The 15,353-nt window shown below is 55.5% G+C and overlaps 1 long non-coding RNA gene across 1 annotated transcript; it reads right to left on the bottom strand.

Annotated features, from left to right (window-relative positions):
• Nucleotides 1–11,179: 11,179 nt before the first annotated feature.
• LOC116442134 lies at nt 11,180–13,765 on the bottom strand. The gene is made up of 4 exons (XR_004239413.1): nt 13,678–13,765; nt 12,587–12,674; nt 11,892–12,000; nt 11,180–11,416 (listed from the first exon to the last, which is right to left on the bottom strand). It is a non-coding gene; the product is annotated as an uncharacterized LOC116442134 (long non-coding RNA).
• Nucleotides 13,766–15,353: the final 1,588 nt, after the last annotated feature.

Raw genomic sequence — 15,353 nt, 5'->3', positions numbered from 1 at the left:
TGTGGGATGGGCAAAAACTCACAGAATATGGAAAAGAACTTTGGACACTGCAAGAACACCTTACTAGACAAGAGGTCTGTGCAGCTGGCATGTCAGGGGGATAAACAGGGTTTTCTCTCGTGGCTCTTCAGGTAAAGTGAGAGCAACAGCAGGATAGATGGTAAGTTCTGTAGCCCAGGTGATCCAAAAAACCAGTATCCCCTGCAAATGCCAAGCAAGGTGAAGAAATACAAGATGATGCAGTCACTGCTTGTGAATCCAGTGTGTTTGATGCCAGCCATGCCACTGAGAGAAGTGACAGTGCTTGCTGGGCAGGAGGGGCTGTGCCCTGTGCCCAGTTTGGCAGCTGCCTCTCCAGGTGTTTGGCAGAGCAATCTGGTCCCCCCAGGCTGCGGGGCTGAGCTGCTGGGGATTTGGCGGTGGAACCTGGCATCTCAACCTTTTCTCCTGCACAGCCCTGAGATGTGAAGGCACAGTGACAAGGTGACAATCCCCCATAATGCAGGAGATGGACTCTGCATGCTGAGCAGAAGCAGAGGCACCACCTGCCCACATTAGTGAGGGTGGGTTTTACTGGGAGTGTTTCTTGAAGGGACTCAGGAAAAGTTCCACCCTGTGCCAGAGCAGCAGGGTGGTGCTGGTTTCCAGTGAGCAGGGTCTGTGTGGCTGTGTCCCTGCGTGTCTGTGTCCCTGGATGTGTCCAGCAAACGGCAGCACCGCAGGGTCCTTACACAAGGCAGGATGACGCAAGGCCCTGGCTTGGGAATCCTTCTCAGAGGTGTCAGAAGAGGGAACCAAGGCCTCCTTTTCTCTGGTGCAGGGGGAGAATCAGGAAAAGGAACTTTTGGGCTACGGGTGGCTCCAGCCCGTCCTCTGTGCCCTCCTCCTGATGCTGCAGGGAGCAGCAGGTAAGATAATAATGAATTGAATGCACGGACACAGGGAGGATTTAAGTGATGCTACAGGGAAGCTGTGCTGTGGCTACTGAGTGTTCCATACAGACATAATGCAGAGGAGAGAAGACAAAGCAAAGCTTTTGGTTCAGGTATTTATTTTATCCCTATCAATCTCATGAGTCACATGTGAGTTCTCCTGGTGGCTGTGCCATGCTCCCTGAGGTTCCTCACTGCCATCCCTTTAAGGAATGGTTCCTGCTGCAGGTTTTGCCGCTGGGACTGGAGCTGGGACCTTGTGACCAAGGTGTGACTATTTTAGGGATGAGGTTTTGCCCCTATCTCCACAGTTCCTAGCCCGTGTCTTTCTGGCATGGGAGTTGGGTCCTGAGAAAAGAATGATATCTGGGCCTATAAACACCGGGACAAAGTTCCTGTTCCCCCAGAGGGAGCGTGTGCAGGGCAGCTCCAGCACAGGCACCCCACACAGCCTGGCCCAGCAGGCACTGCCAGGCTCAGCATCCCCAAACACGGCCAGGCAGCAGCATCCCCAGGGACACACACGCTGCTCACCGCCAGCACCATCCCCAGGGCCTTGTGCTGCCACCAAGCCAGTGCCACCCCCAGAGGCAGCAGGCACAGCACCCCTCCGGCAGCAGCACACGCACACACGGCCCAGCCCTGCAATGCCAACGTGCTCCAAGTCTTTATTCAAGCCGCGAAAAGCAGCCCCTGCCCCAGAGACACCGGCGCTGGCAGCAGAGGGCTCCAGCCCAGCAGCGCCCAGCAGGAGCAGCTGCCACTGCTGCTGTCACCGCAGCTGGGCACGGCACAGGCAGGGACGGGAGGGGACATCAGGAGATGGGTCCAAGAGCCAGAAGCGAGGGAATGTCCTGCTTGGGAATTTCAACCCCAGAATCTGTCGAAAGAAACAAAACCAGCCCATCAGCTGCTGTAACTTGTCCTGCCCCCCTCTCACCCTGCCCTGCAATGCCCAGTGGGTGCTGCAGCAGACTCAGGCTCGGGGAGGTGAGCTGCAGTCCTTGGTGCAGACAGGTTGGACCTGGGCTATCTCAGTGCTGGCAGCCCTGGCTCTGAGTGTGTGCAGATGCAGCAAACCTGGATCATGTCCCCAGTGCTGCCCAAGGACAGCAAATGTTTCACCCTTTGGTGTCTTGGTTGAGTTGGGAGGCCCTGGTTGTCCTGGGGCTGCTGCAGCCTGATTCAGGACAGCTCCAAATCCCCAAGGGCTTTTCCCTTCTCTTTCGGGCCTCTTAGTTTAATTATAAAAGCAGGAGAGATTTTATCACGTCTTTGCTAGAAAGAAATCAGTGACAGACCCCTCTAGGGAAAAAGGATGAAAATCTTTCTTCAAGCAGGAATCTGGTCCTTACCCTTTGCAGCACACCCTTAGTGATGAACAACTTCCAATAGGTTTTCCAGGGTAGGGGCAACCCCCATAGGTGCAGTGTCCCCCTCGGCGCCTGCATGCAGCTGAACCTCCTGTTTCCATGGACAAAAGCACACTCAACAATTACAGCAACAGTCTGGCAGAGCAGGGTGTGCTTGCAGTCCCGCTGGCAGGCAGCGACTCCTCACACCCCATGTCCCTGCCCTGCCTGTGCCATGATTTGTGTGACCTCTGATGGAAAGTCCTTGTGCAGCCCTTGCAGGGATCATCCCTTGGGCTGATGAGGTTTTGGGACACTCAGTGGATGAACCACTGGATGAGAAGGGACACCTTTGTGCCCCAGGCAACGCCCTCCATCCCAACAGCCCTGGGGCTCTCTGCCATCCCTGTGCAGGGCAAGAGATCATCCAGAGACTCCCAAACAGGAACAGCTGGGTGCAGGCTTGGAGCCTGAAACCAAACCCATTAGTGACACACAGATGGAGGTGGGATTCTGTCTGCATGGGATTTCTCCACCCCAAATCTGTGACCAGTTGGAAGATCACTGGAGAAACACCTTTGACCTCAATGCCCTGTTATCTTCTCATCACTCCCACAAACACACTCTCTTCCAGGGACACTGAATTCCCCTGCTGCTGGGGGCTCACACTTTCCCCATTTCCCCACCTCCATTCTCACCTGCAGCACCCTGCACCAGCAGGAGGATCAGGGGGAAGAGCAGGAACAGGATCTTCATGGCTGCTGCCTCTCGCGGCTCTTCACAGGGCTGCAGAGGGGACACCAAGGCAATGGGGACATGCAGGACCCCAGGTGGGGCAGGAGCCTGGGCTCTGTGGTTCACCACACTGCAGAGGGGCTGCTTCCAGCCACAGCAGATGATGATTCCTCTGCTGTTCAGTTAAAAGCTTTCCTTAGGTGTGTGCTGCACACCAAGCTTTGGGGGCGTTTCATGTCTCAGTCTCTTGGAAATCGATGGCCTCAGCTGATCCTTTTCCTTTAACTGCCTTGAAGGCTTTCCAAAGCCCTTCCCCAGAGAACTGATGGCAGTTCTAACATGGGGACAAGGGTTGCCAATTCAAACAAAACAATGGACAGAGAAGTTTGGAATTGCGGAGGAAAAGCTGCCATTGAAAGTTATGGAGCTAAAGGACTGTTACTCCCTCAGGCTTCATGAATCCAACACATGTCCCAAAAGCCCTGGACCAATCCCCGCTGCTTCCCTGAGCTCAGCAGAGTCCTGCCAGCTCAGCCTGGCAGTGCCCATCCCCAGCCCCAGAGCATTCCCAGGATTCCCAGCAAAGACATTCCCCAGCCCCACACTTGCTGCCCCTGCCCTGGGCAGCACCGACCCAGCAAGCAGCCAGAGGCCAGGCAAGTGTCTTGGTGCCCAGAAATGGAAGCAGAAATCAGCCTTTGGAATTGCTGAAAGCCTGAAAGGATGGGAAATCTCGGTGCTGCTGTGGGAAAAATGTCTCCCTATTTTGCCAGGGAAAGTCCCCATTCTCCCAACAATGATCTCGTCTCCCTCCTGCAGCATCAAGGCACTGTTCCAGTCTCTCCTGGGCTTAGGAAGACTCAGGTCAACCTTCCACAGGTTTGGGACTCTCAGACTCACGTGAGGACTTTCACCCTCTTTCCCAGGAATCTCTGAGGGCCTAATTTTCCACCTGGATACTTCCAGCAGTTTGTCCTTTAGGAGACTCTGCTGTGCCGGGCTTTGAGCTGAGATGCTGAGCAGGCAGGATTCCAGAAAGAGAGCCCACACTCACCTCCCTGGCAAAGATGTGGGTGCTCAGGCAGCAGCAACCCCAACAGGAATGGCTGTGTCCAGATGCCCCTGGGGTCAGGGAATGCTGCTTTGCCCCAACCACGCTGGATTTATAGCAGTGCTGGTGGGTGGGACAGGCCCCAGTTGCTGCTGGCACAAGTGCCCGGGGCCAACCCGAGAGTGCCCCATGTGCGTGGGGCTGCTGGGGCTGGCGCTGGTCCCTCCCTGCTGCAGGGGCAGAGGCTGAGGTGCCTCCTGGGGCTGTTGCAATCGTCACCGTTGTCCCCATGCAACACCTCTTGTGACACCCGCGGCACAGCGGCAGCGGGCTGTGGGGCCAGCTGGGGAATCTTTGGGATGGGCACAGGAACTGCTGGGTGCAGCCACCAGCACCAGCCCAGGCCTGGGGGAAGCAGAATCCTTCCTCCACAGACTCATCCTGGGCTGCTTTGGGTTGGAAGGGATCTTAAAGATCCTCTCTTTCCCCCCCTCCTGCCATGAGCAGGGACACCTTCCACTATCCCAGGTTGCTCCAAGCTCCATTCAGCCTGGACAAGAAACACTTGCACACTTCCAGGGATCCAGGGGCAGCAACAACCTGTGCCAGGTCCTCCCCAACCTCAGAATCAAGAATTTCTTCCCAATATCTTATTTAAACTCTCTCAGTGGGAAACCATTTCCTTCACTCCTATCCTTTGTCTCTTCTCCTCTGATGGAATCACCAATTGGTGTGGGATGGGCAAAAACTCACAGAATATGGAAAACAAGTTTGGACACTGCAAGAACACCTTGCTAGACAAGAGGTCTGTGCAGCTGGCATGTCAGGGGGATAAACAGGGTTTTCTCTCGTGGCTCTTCAGGTAAAGTGAGAGCAACAGCAGGATAGATGGTAAGTTCTGTAGCCCAGGTGATCCAAAAAACCAGTATCCCCTGCAAATGCCAAGCAAGGTGAAGAAATACAAGATGATACAGTCACTGCTTGTGAATCCAGTGTGTTTGATGCCAGCCATGCCACTGAGAGAAGTGACAGTGGTTGCTGGGCAGGAGGGGCTGTGCCCTGTGCCCAGTTTGGCAGCTGCCTCTCCAGGTGTTTGGCAGAGCAATCTGGTCCCCCCAGGCTGCAGGGGCTGAGCTGCTGGGGATTTGGCAGTGGAACGTGGCATCTCAACCTTTCCTCCTGCACAGCCCTGAGATGTGAAGGCACAGTGACAAGGTGACAATCCCCAAAAATGCAGGAGATGGACTCTGCATGCTGAGCAGAAGCAGAGGCACCACCTGCCCACATTAGTGAGGGTGGGTTTTACTGGGAGTGTTTCTTGAAGGGACTCAGAAAAAGTTCCACCCTGTGCCAGAGCAGCAGGGTGGTGCTGGTTTCCAGTGAGCAGGGTCTGTGTGGCTGTGTCCCTGCGTGTCTGTGTCCCTGGATGTGTCCAGCAAACGGCAGCACCGCAGGGTCCTTACACAAGGCAGGATGACGCAAGGCCCTGGCTTGGGAATCCTTCTCAGAGGTGTCAGAAGAGGGAACCAAGGCCTCCTTTTCTCTGGTGCAGGGGGAGAATCAGGAAAAGGAACTTTTGGGCTACTGGTGGCTCCAGCCTGTCCTCTGTGCCCTCCTCCTGATGCTGCAGGGAGCAGCAGGTAAGATAATAATGAATTGAATGCACGGACACAGGGAGGATTTAAGTGATGCTACAGGGAAGCTGTGCTGTGGCTACTGAGTGTTCCATACAGACATAATGCAGAGGAGAGAAGACAAAGCAAAGCTTTTGGTTCAGGTGTTTATTTTATCCCTATCAATCTCATGAGTCACATGTGAGTTCTCCTGGTGGCTGTGCCATGCTCCCTAAGGTTCCTCACTGCCATCCCTTTAAGGAATGGTTCCTGCTGCAGGTTTTGCCGCTGGGACTGGAGCTGGGACCTTGTGACCAAGGTGTGACTATTTTAGGGATGAGGTTTTGCCCCTATCTCCACAGTTCCTAGCCCGTGTCTTTCTGGCATGGGAGTTGGGTCCTGAGAAAAGAATGATATCTGGGCCTATAAACACCGGGACAAAGTTCCTGCTCCCCCAGAGGGAGCGTGTGCAGGGCAGCTCCAGCACAGGCACCCCACACAGCCTGGCCCAGCAGGCACTGCCAGGCTCAGCATCCCCAAACACGGCCAGGCAGCAGCATCCCCAGGGACACACACGCTGCTCACCGCCAGCACCATCCCCAGGGCCTTGTGCTGCCACCAAGTCAGTGCCACCCCCAGAGGCAGCAGGCACAGCACCCCTCCGGCAGCAGCACACGCACACACGGCCCAGCCCTGCAATGCCAACGTGCTCCAAGTCTTTATTCAAGCCGCGAAAAGCAGCCCCTGCCCCAGAGACACCGGCGCTGGCAGCAGAGGGCTCCAGCCCAGCAGCGCCCAGCAGGAGCAGCTGCCACTGCTGCTGTCACCGCAGCTGGGCACGGCACAGGCAGGGACGGGAGGGGACATCAGGAGATGGGTCCAGGAGCCAGAAGCAAGAGAATGTCCTGCTTGGGAATTTCAACCCCAGAATCTGTCGAAAGAAACAAAACCAGCCCATCAGCTGCTGTAACTTGTCCTGCCCCCCTCTCCCCCTGCCCTGCAATGCCCAGTGGGTGCTGCAGCAGACTCAGGCTCGGGGAGGTGAGCTGCAGTCCTTGGTGCAGACAGGTTGGACCTGGGCTATCTCAGTGCTGGCAGCCCTGGCTCTGAGTGTGTGCAGATGCAGCAAACCTGGATCATGTCCTCAGTGCTGCCCAAGGACAGCAAATGTTTCACCCTTTGGTGTCTTGGTTGAGTTGGGAGGCCCTGGTTGTCCTGGGGCTGCTGCAGCCCCATTCAGGACAGCTCCAAATCCCCAAGGGCTTTTCCCTTCTCTTTCGGGCCTCTTAGTTTAATTATAAAAGCAGGAGAGATTTTATCACGTCTTTGCTAGAAAGAAATCAGTGACAGACCCCTCTAGGGAAAAAGGATGAAAATCTTTCTTCAAGCAGGAATCTTGTCCTTACCCTTTGCAGCACACCCTTAGTGATGAACAACTTCCAATAGGTTTTCCAGGGTAGGGGCAACCCCCATAGGTGCAGTGTCCCCCTCGGCGCCTGCATGCAGCTGAACCTCCTGTTTCCATGGACAAAAGCACACAGAGCAATTACAGCAACAGTCTGGCAGAGCAGGGTGTGCTTGCAGTCCCGCTGGCAGGCAGCGACTCCTCACATCCCATGTCCCTGCCCTGCCTGTGCCATGATTTGTGTGACCTCTGATGCAAAGTCCTTGTGCAGCCCTTGCAGGGATCATCCCTTGGGCTGATGAGGTTTTGGGACACTCAGTGGATGAATCACTGGATGAGAAGGGACACCTTTGTGCCCCAGGCAACGCCCTCCATCCCAACAGCCCTGGGGCTCTCTGCCATCCCTGTGCAGGGCAAGAGATCATCCAGAGACTCCCAAACAGGAACAGCTGGGTGCAGGCTTGGAGCCTGAAACCAAACCCATTAGTGACACACAGATGGAGGTGGGATTCTGTCTGCATGGGATTTCTCCACCCCAAATCTGTGACCAGTTGGAAGATCACTGGAGAAACACCTTTGACCTCAATGCCCTGTTATCGTCTCATCACTCCCACAAACACACTCTCTTCCAGGGACACTGAATTCCCCTGCTGCTGGGGGCTCACACTTTCCCCATTTCCCCACCTCCATTCTCACCTGCAGCACCCTGCACCAGCAGGAGGATCAGGGGGAAGAGCAGGAACAGGATCTTCATGGCTGCTGCCTCTCGCGGCTCTTCACAGGGCTGCAGAGGGGACACCAAGGCAATGGGGACATGCAGGACCCCAGGTGGGGCAGGAGCCTGGGCTCTGTGGTTCACCACACTGCAGAGGGGCTGCTTCCAGCCACAGCAGATGATGATTCCTCTGCTGTTCAGTTAAAAGCTTTCCTTAGGTGTGTGCTGCACACCAAGCTTTGGGGGCGTTTCATGTCTCAGTCTCTTGGAAATCGATTGCCTCAGCTGATCCTTTTCCTTTAACTGCCTTGAAGGCTTTCCAAAGCCCTTCCCCAGAGAACTGATGGCAGTTCTAACATGGGGCCAAGGGTTGCCAATTCAAACAAAACAATGGACAGAGAAGTTTGGAATTGCGGAGGAAAAGCTGCCATTGAAAGTTATGGAGCTAAAGGACTGTTACTCCCTCAGGCTTCATGAATCCAACACATGTCCCAAAAGCCCTGGACCAATCCCCGCTGCTTCCCTGAGCTCAGCAGAGTCCTGCCAGCTCAGCCTGGCAGTGCCCATCCCCAGCCCCAGAGCATTCCCAGGATTCCCAGCAAAGACATTCCCCAGCCCCACACTTGCTGCCCCTGCCCTGGGCAGCACCGACCCAGCAAGCAGCCAGAGGCCAGGCAAGTGTCTTGGTGCCCAGAAATGGAAGCAGAAATCAGCCTTTGGAATTGCTGAAAGCCTGAAAGGGTGGGAAATCTCGGTGCTGCTGTGGGAAAAATGTCTCCCTATTTTGCCAAGGAAAGTCCCCATTCTCCCAACAATGATCTCGTCTCCCTCCTGCAGCATCAAGGCACTGTTCCAGTCTCTCCTGGGCTTAGGAAGACTCAGGTCAACCTTCCACAGGTTTGGGACTCTCAGACTCACGTGAGGACTTTCACCCTCTTTCCCAGGAATCTCTGAGGGCCTAATTTTCCACCTGGATACTTCCAGCAGTTTGTCCTTTAGGAGACTCTGCTGTGCCAGGCTTTGAGCTGAGATGCTGAGCAGGCAGGATTCCAGAAAGAGAGCCCACACTCACCTCCCTGGCAAAGATGTGGGTGCTCAGGCAGCAGCAACCCCAACAGGAATGGCTGTGTCCAGATGCCCCTGGGGTCAGGGAATGCTGCTTTGCCCCAACCACGCTGGATTTATAGCAGTGCTGGTGGGTGGGACAGGCCCCAGTTGCTGCTGGCACAAGTGCCCGGGGCCAACCCGAGAGTGCCCCATGTGCGTGGGGCTGCTGGGGCTGGCGCTGGTCCCTCCCTGCTGCAGGGGCAGAGGCTGAGGTGCCTCCTGGGGCTGTTGCAATCGTCACCGTTGTCCCCATGCAACACCTCTTGTGACACCCGCGGCACAGCGGCAGCGGGCTGTGGGGCCAGCTGGGGAATCTTTGGGATGGGCACAGGAACTGCTGGGTGCAGCCACCAGCACCAGCCCAGGCCTGGGGGAAGCAGAATCCTTCCTCCACAGACTCATCCTGGGCTGCTTTGGGTTGGAAGGGATCTTAAAGATCCTCTCTTTCCCCCCCTCCTGCCATGAGCAGGGACACCTTCCACTATCCCAGGTTGCTCCAAGCTCCATTCAGCCTGGACAAGAAACACTTGCACACTTCCAGGGATCCAGGGGCAGCAACAACCTGTGCCAGGTCCTCCCCAACCTCAGAATCAAGAATTTCTTCCCAATATCTTATTTAAACTCTCTCAGTGGGAAACCATTTCCTTCACTCCTATCCTTTGTCTCTTCTCCTCTGATGGAATCACCAATTGGTGTGGGATGGGCAAAAACTCACAGAATATGGAAAACAAGTTTGGACACTGCAAGAACACCTTGCTAGACAAGAGGTCTGTGCAGCTGGCATGTCAGGGGGATAAACAGGGTTTTCTCTCGTGGCTCTTCAGGTAAAGTGAGAGCAACAGCAGGATAGATGGTAAGTTCTGTAGCCCAGGTGATCCAAAAAACCAGTATCCCCTGCAAATGCCAAGCAAGGTGAAGAAATACAAGATGATACAGTCACTGCTTGTGAATCCAGTGTGTTTGATGCCAGCCATGCCACTGAGAGAAGTGACAGTGGTTGCTGGGCAGGAGGGGCTGTGCCCTGTGCCCAGTTTGGCAGCTGCCTCTCCAGGTGTTTGGCAGAGCAATCTGGTCCCCCCAGGCTGCAGGGGCTGAGCTGCTGGGGATTTGGCAGTGGAACGTGGCATCTCAACCTTTCCTCCTGCACAGCCCTGAGATGTGAAGGCACAGTGACAAGGTGACAATCCCCAAAAATGCAGGAGATGGACTCTGCATGCTGAGCAGAAGCAGAGGCACCACCTGCCCACATTAGTGAGGGTGGGTTTTACTGGGAGTGTTTCTTGAAGGGACTCAGAAAAAGTTCCACCCTGTGCCAGAGCAGCAGGGTGGTGCTGGTTTCCAGTGAGCAGGGTCTGTGTGGCTGTGTCCCTGCGTGTCTGTGTCCCTGGATGTGTCCAGCAAACGGCAGCACCGCAGGGTCCTTACACAAGGCAGGATGACGCAAGGCCCTGGCTTGGGAATCCTTCTCAGAGGTGTCAGAAGAGGGAACCAAGGCCTCCTTTTCTCTGGTGCAGGGGGAGAATCAGGAAAAGGAACTTTTGGGCTACTGGTGGCTCCAGCCTGTCCTCTGTGCCCTCCTCCTGATGCTGCAGGGAGCAGCAGGTAAGATAATAATGAATTGAATGCACGGACACAGGGAGGATTTAAGTGATGCTACAGGGAAGCTGTGCTGTGGCTACTGAGTGTTCCATACAGACATAATGCAGAGGAGAGAAGACAAAGCAAAGCTTTTGGTTCAGGTGTTTATTTTATCCCTATCAATCTCATGAGTCACATGTGAGTTCTCCTGGTGGCTGTGCCATGCTCCCTAAGGTTCCTCACTGCCATCCCTTTAAGGAATGGTTCCTGCTGCAGGTTTTGCCGCTGGGACTGGAGCTGGGACCTTGTGACCAAGGTGTGACTATTTTAGGGATGAGGTTTTGCCCCTATCTCCACAGTTCCTAGCCCGTGTCTTTCTGGCATGGGAGTTGGGTCCTGAGAAAAGAATGATATCTGGGCCTATAAACACCGGGACAAAGTTCCTGCTCCCCCAGAGGGAGCGTGTGCAGGGCAGCTCCAGCACAGGCACCCCACACAGCCTGGCCCAGCAGGCACTGCCAGGCTCAGCATCCCCAAACACGGCCAGGCAGCAGCATCCCCAGGGACACACACGCTGCTCACCGCCAGCACCATCCCCAGGGCCTTGTGCTGCCACCCAGTCAGTGCCACCCCCAGAGGCAGCAGGCACAGCACCCCTCCGGCAGCAGCACACGCACACACGGCCCAGCCCTGCAATGCCAACGTGCTCCAAGTCTTTATTCAAGCCGCGAAAAGCAGCCCCTGCCCCAGAGACACCGGCGCTGGCAGCAGAGGGCTCCAGCCCAGCAGCGCCCAGCAGGAGCAGCTGCCACTGCTGCTGTCACCGCAGCTGGGCACGGCACAGGCAGGGACGGGAGGGGACATCAGGAGATGGGTCCAGGAGCCAGAAGCAAGAGAATGTCCTGCTTGGGAATTTCAACCCCAGAATCTGTCGAAAGAAACAAAACCAGCCCATCAGCTGCTGTAACTTGTCCTGCCCCCCTCTCCCCCTGCCCTGCAATGCCCAGTGGGTGCTGCAGCAGACTCAGGCTCGGGGAGGTGAGCTGCAGTCCTTGGTGCAGACAGGTTGGACCTGGGCTATCTCAGTGCTGGCAGCCCTGGCTCTGAGTGTGTGCAGATGCAGCAAACCTGGATCATGTCCTCAGTGCTGCCCAAGGACAGCAAATGTTTCACCCTTTGGTGTCTTGGTTGAGTTGGGAGGCCCTGGTTGTCCTGGGGCTGCTGCAGCCTGATTCAGGACAGCTCCAAATCCCCAAGGGCTTTTCCCTTCTCTTTCGGGCCTCTTAGTTTAATTATAAAAGCAGGAGAGATTTTATCACGTCTTTGCTAGAAAGAAATCAGTGACAGACCCCTCTAGGGAAAAAGGATGAAAATCTTTCTTCAAGCAGGAATCTTGTCCTTACCCTTTGCAGCACACCCTTAGTGATGAACAACTTCCAATAGGTTTTCCAGGGTAGGGGCAACCCCCATAGGTGCAGTGTCCCCCTCGGCGCCTGCATGCAGCTGAACCTCCTGTTTCCATGGACAAAAGCACACAGAGCAATTACAGCAACAGTCTGGCAGAGCAGGGTGTGCTTGCAGTCCCGCTGGCAGGCAGCGACTCCTCACATCCCATGTCCCTGCCCTGCCTGTGCCATGATTTGTGTGACCTCTGATGCAAAGTCCTTGTGCAGCCCTTGCAGGGATCATCCCTTGGGCTGATGAGGTTTTGGGACACTCAGTGGATGAACCACTGGATGAGAAGGGACACCTTTGTGCCCCAGGCAACGCCCTCCATCCCAACAGCCCTGGGGCTCTCTGCCATCCCTGTGCAGGGCAAGAGATCATCCAGAGACTCCCAAACAGGAACAGCTGGGTGCAGGCTTGGAGCCTGAAACCAAACCCATTAGTGACACACAGATGGAGGTGGGATTCTGTCTGCATGGGATTTCTCCACCCCAAATCTGTGACCAGTTGGAAGATCACTGGAGAAACACCTTTGACCTCAATGCCCTGTTATCGTCTCATCACTCCCACAAACACACTCTCTTCCAGGGACACTGAATTCCCCTGCTGCTGGGGGCTCACACTTTCCCCATTTCCCCACCTCCATTCTCACCTGCAGCACCCTGCACCAGCAGGAGGATCAGGGGGAAGAGCAGGAACAGGATCTTCATGGCTGCTGCCTCTCGCGGCTCTTCACAGGGCTGCAGAGGGGACACCAAGGCAATGGGGACATGCAGGACCCCAGGTGGGGCAGGAGCCTGGGCTCTGTGGTTCACCACACTGCAGAGGGGCTGCTTCCAGCCACAGCAGATGATGATTCCTCTGCTGTTCAGTTAAAAGCTTTCCTTAGGTGTGTGCTGCACACCAAGCTTTGGGGGCGTTTCATGTCTCAGTCTCTTGGAAATCGATTGCCTCAGCTGATCCTTTTCCTTTAACTGCCTTGAAGGCTTTCCAAAGCCCTTCCCCAGAGAACTGATGGCAGTTCTAACATGGGGCCAAGGGTTGCCAATTCAAACAAAACAATGGACAGAGAAGTTTGGAATTGCGGAGGAAAAGCTGCCATTGAAAGTTATGGAGCTAAAGGACTGTTACTCCCTCAGGCTTCATGAATCCAACACATGTCCCAAAAGCCCTGGACCAATCCCCGCTGCTTCCCTGAGCTCAGCAGAGTCCTGCCAGCTCAGCCTGGCAGTGCCCATCCCCAGCCCCAGAGCATTCCCAGGATTCCCAGCAAAGACATTCCCCAGCCCCACACTTGCTGCCCCTGCCCTGGGCAGCACCGACCCAGCAAGCAGCCAGAGGCCAGGCAAGTGTCTTGGTGCCCAGAAATGGAAGCAGAAATCAGCCTTTGGAATTGCTGAAAGCTTGAAAGGATGGGAAATCTCGGTGCTGCTTTGGGAAAAGTGTCTCCCTATTTTGCCAGGGAAAGTCCCCATTCTCCCAACAATGATCTCGTCTCCCTCCTGCAGCATCAAGGCACTGTTCCAGTCTCTCCTGGGCTTAGGAAGACTCAGGTCAACCTTCCACAGGTTTGGGACTCTCAGACTCACGTGAGGACTTTCACCCTCTTTCCCAGGAATCTCTGAGGGCCTAATTTTCCACCTGGATACTTCCAGCAGTTTGTCCTTTAGGAGACTCTGCTGTGCCAGGCTTTGAGCTGAGATGCTGAGCAGGCAGGATTCCAGAAAGAGAGCCCACACTCACCTCCCTGGCAAAGATGTGGGTGCTCAGGCAGCAGCAACCCCAACAGGAATGGCTGTGTCCAGATGCCCCTGGGGTCAGGGAATGCTGCTTTGCCCCAACCATGCTGGATTTATAGCAGTGCTGGTGGGTGGGACAGGCCCCAGTTGCTGCTGGCACAAGTGCCCGGGGCCAACCCGAGAGTGCCCCATGTGCGTGGGGCTGCTGGGGCTGGCGCTGGTCCCTCCCTGCTGCAGGGACAGAGGCTGAGGTGCCTCCTGGGGCTGTTGCAATCGTCACCGTTGTCCCCATGCAACACCTCTTGTGACACCCGCGGCACAGCGGCACCGGGCTGTGGGGCCAGCTGGGGAATCTTTGGGATGGGCACAGGAACTGCTGGGTGCAGCCACCAGCACCAGCCCAGGCCTGGGGGAAGCAGAATCCTTCCTCCACAGACTCATCCTGGGCTGCTTTGGGTTGGAAGGGATCTTAAAGATCCTCTCTTTCCCCCCCTCCTGCCATGGGCAGGGACACCTTCCACTATCCCAGGTTGCTCCAAGCTCCGTTCAGCCTGGACAAGAAACACTTGCACACTTCCAGGGATCCAGGGGCAGCAACAACCTGTGCCAGGTCCTCCCCAACCTCAGAATCAAGAATTTCTTCCCAATATCTTATTTAAACTCTCTCAGTGGGAAACCATTTCCTTCACTCCTATCCTTTGTCTCTTCTCCTCTGATGGAATCACCAATTGGTGTGGGATGGGCAAAAACTCACAGAATATGGAAAACAAGTTTGGACACTGCAAGAACACCTTGCTAGACAAGAGGTCTGTGCAGCTGGCATGTCAGGGGGATAAACAGGGTTTTCTCTCGTGGCTCTTCAGGTAAAGTGAGAGCAACAGCAGGATAGATGGTAAGTTCTGTAGCCCAGGTGATCCAAAAAACCAGTATCCCCTGCAAATGCCAAGCAAGGTGAAGAAATACAAGATGATGCAGTCACTGCTTGTGAATCCAGTGTGTTTGATGCCAGCCATGCCACTGGGAGAAGTGACAGTGCTTGCTGGGCAGGAGGGGCTGTGCCCTGTGCCCAGTTTGGCAGCTGCCTCTCCAGGTGTTTGGCAGAGCAATCTGGTCCCCCCAGGCTGCGGGGCTGAGCTGCTGGGGATTTGGCAGTGGAACCTGGCATCTCAACCTTTTCTCCTGCACAGCCCTGAGATGTGAAGGCACAGTGACAAGGTGACAATCCCCCATAATGCAGGAGATGGACTCTGCATGCTGAGCAGAAGCAGAGGCACCACCTGCCCACATTAGTGAGGGTGGGTTTTACTGGGAGTGTTTCTTGAAGGGACTCAGAAAAAGTTCCACCCTGTGCCAGAGCAGCAGGGTGGTGCTGGTTTCCAGTGAGCAGGGTCTGTGTGGCTGTGTCCCTGCGTGTCTGTGTCCCTGGTGTGTCCAGCAAACGGCAGCACCGCAGGGTCCTTACACAAGGCAGGATGACGCAAGGCCCTGGCTTGGGAATCCTTCTCAGAGGTGTCAGAAGAGGGAACCAAGGCCTCCTTTTCTCTGGTGCAGGGGGAGAATCAGGAAAAGGAACTTTTGGGCTACTGGTGGCTCCAGCCTGTCCTCTGTGCTCTCCTCCTGATGCTGCAGGGAGCAGCAGGTAAGATAATAATGAATTGAATGCACGGACACAGGGAGGAT

The sequence above is a fragment of the Corvus moneduloides genome, chromosome 3, assembly GCF_009650955.1.
Source record: "Corvus moneduloides isolate bCorMon1 chromosome 3, bCorMon1.pri, whole genome shotgun sequence".
NCBI classification, from domain to species: domain Eukaryota; kingdom Metazoa; phylum Chordata; class Aves; order Passeriformes; family Corvidae; genus Corvus; species Corvus moneduloides.
This window is presented reverse-complemented; position numbering and strand designations above follow the sequence as displayed.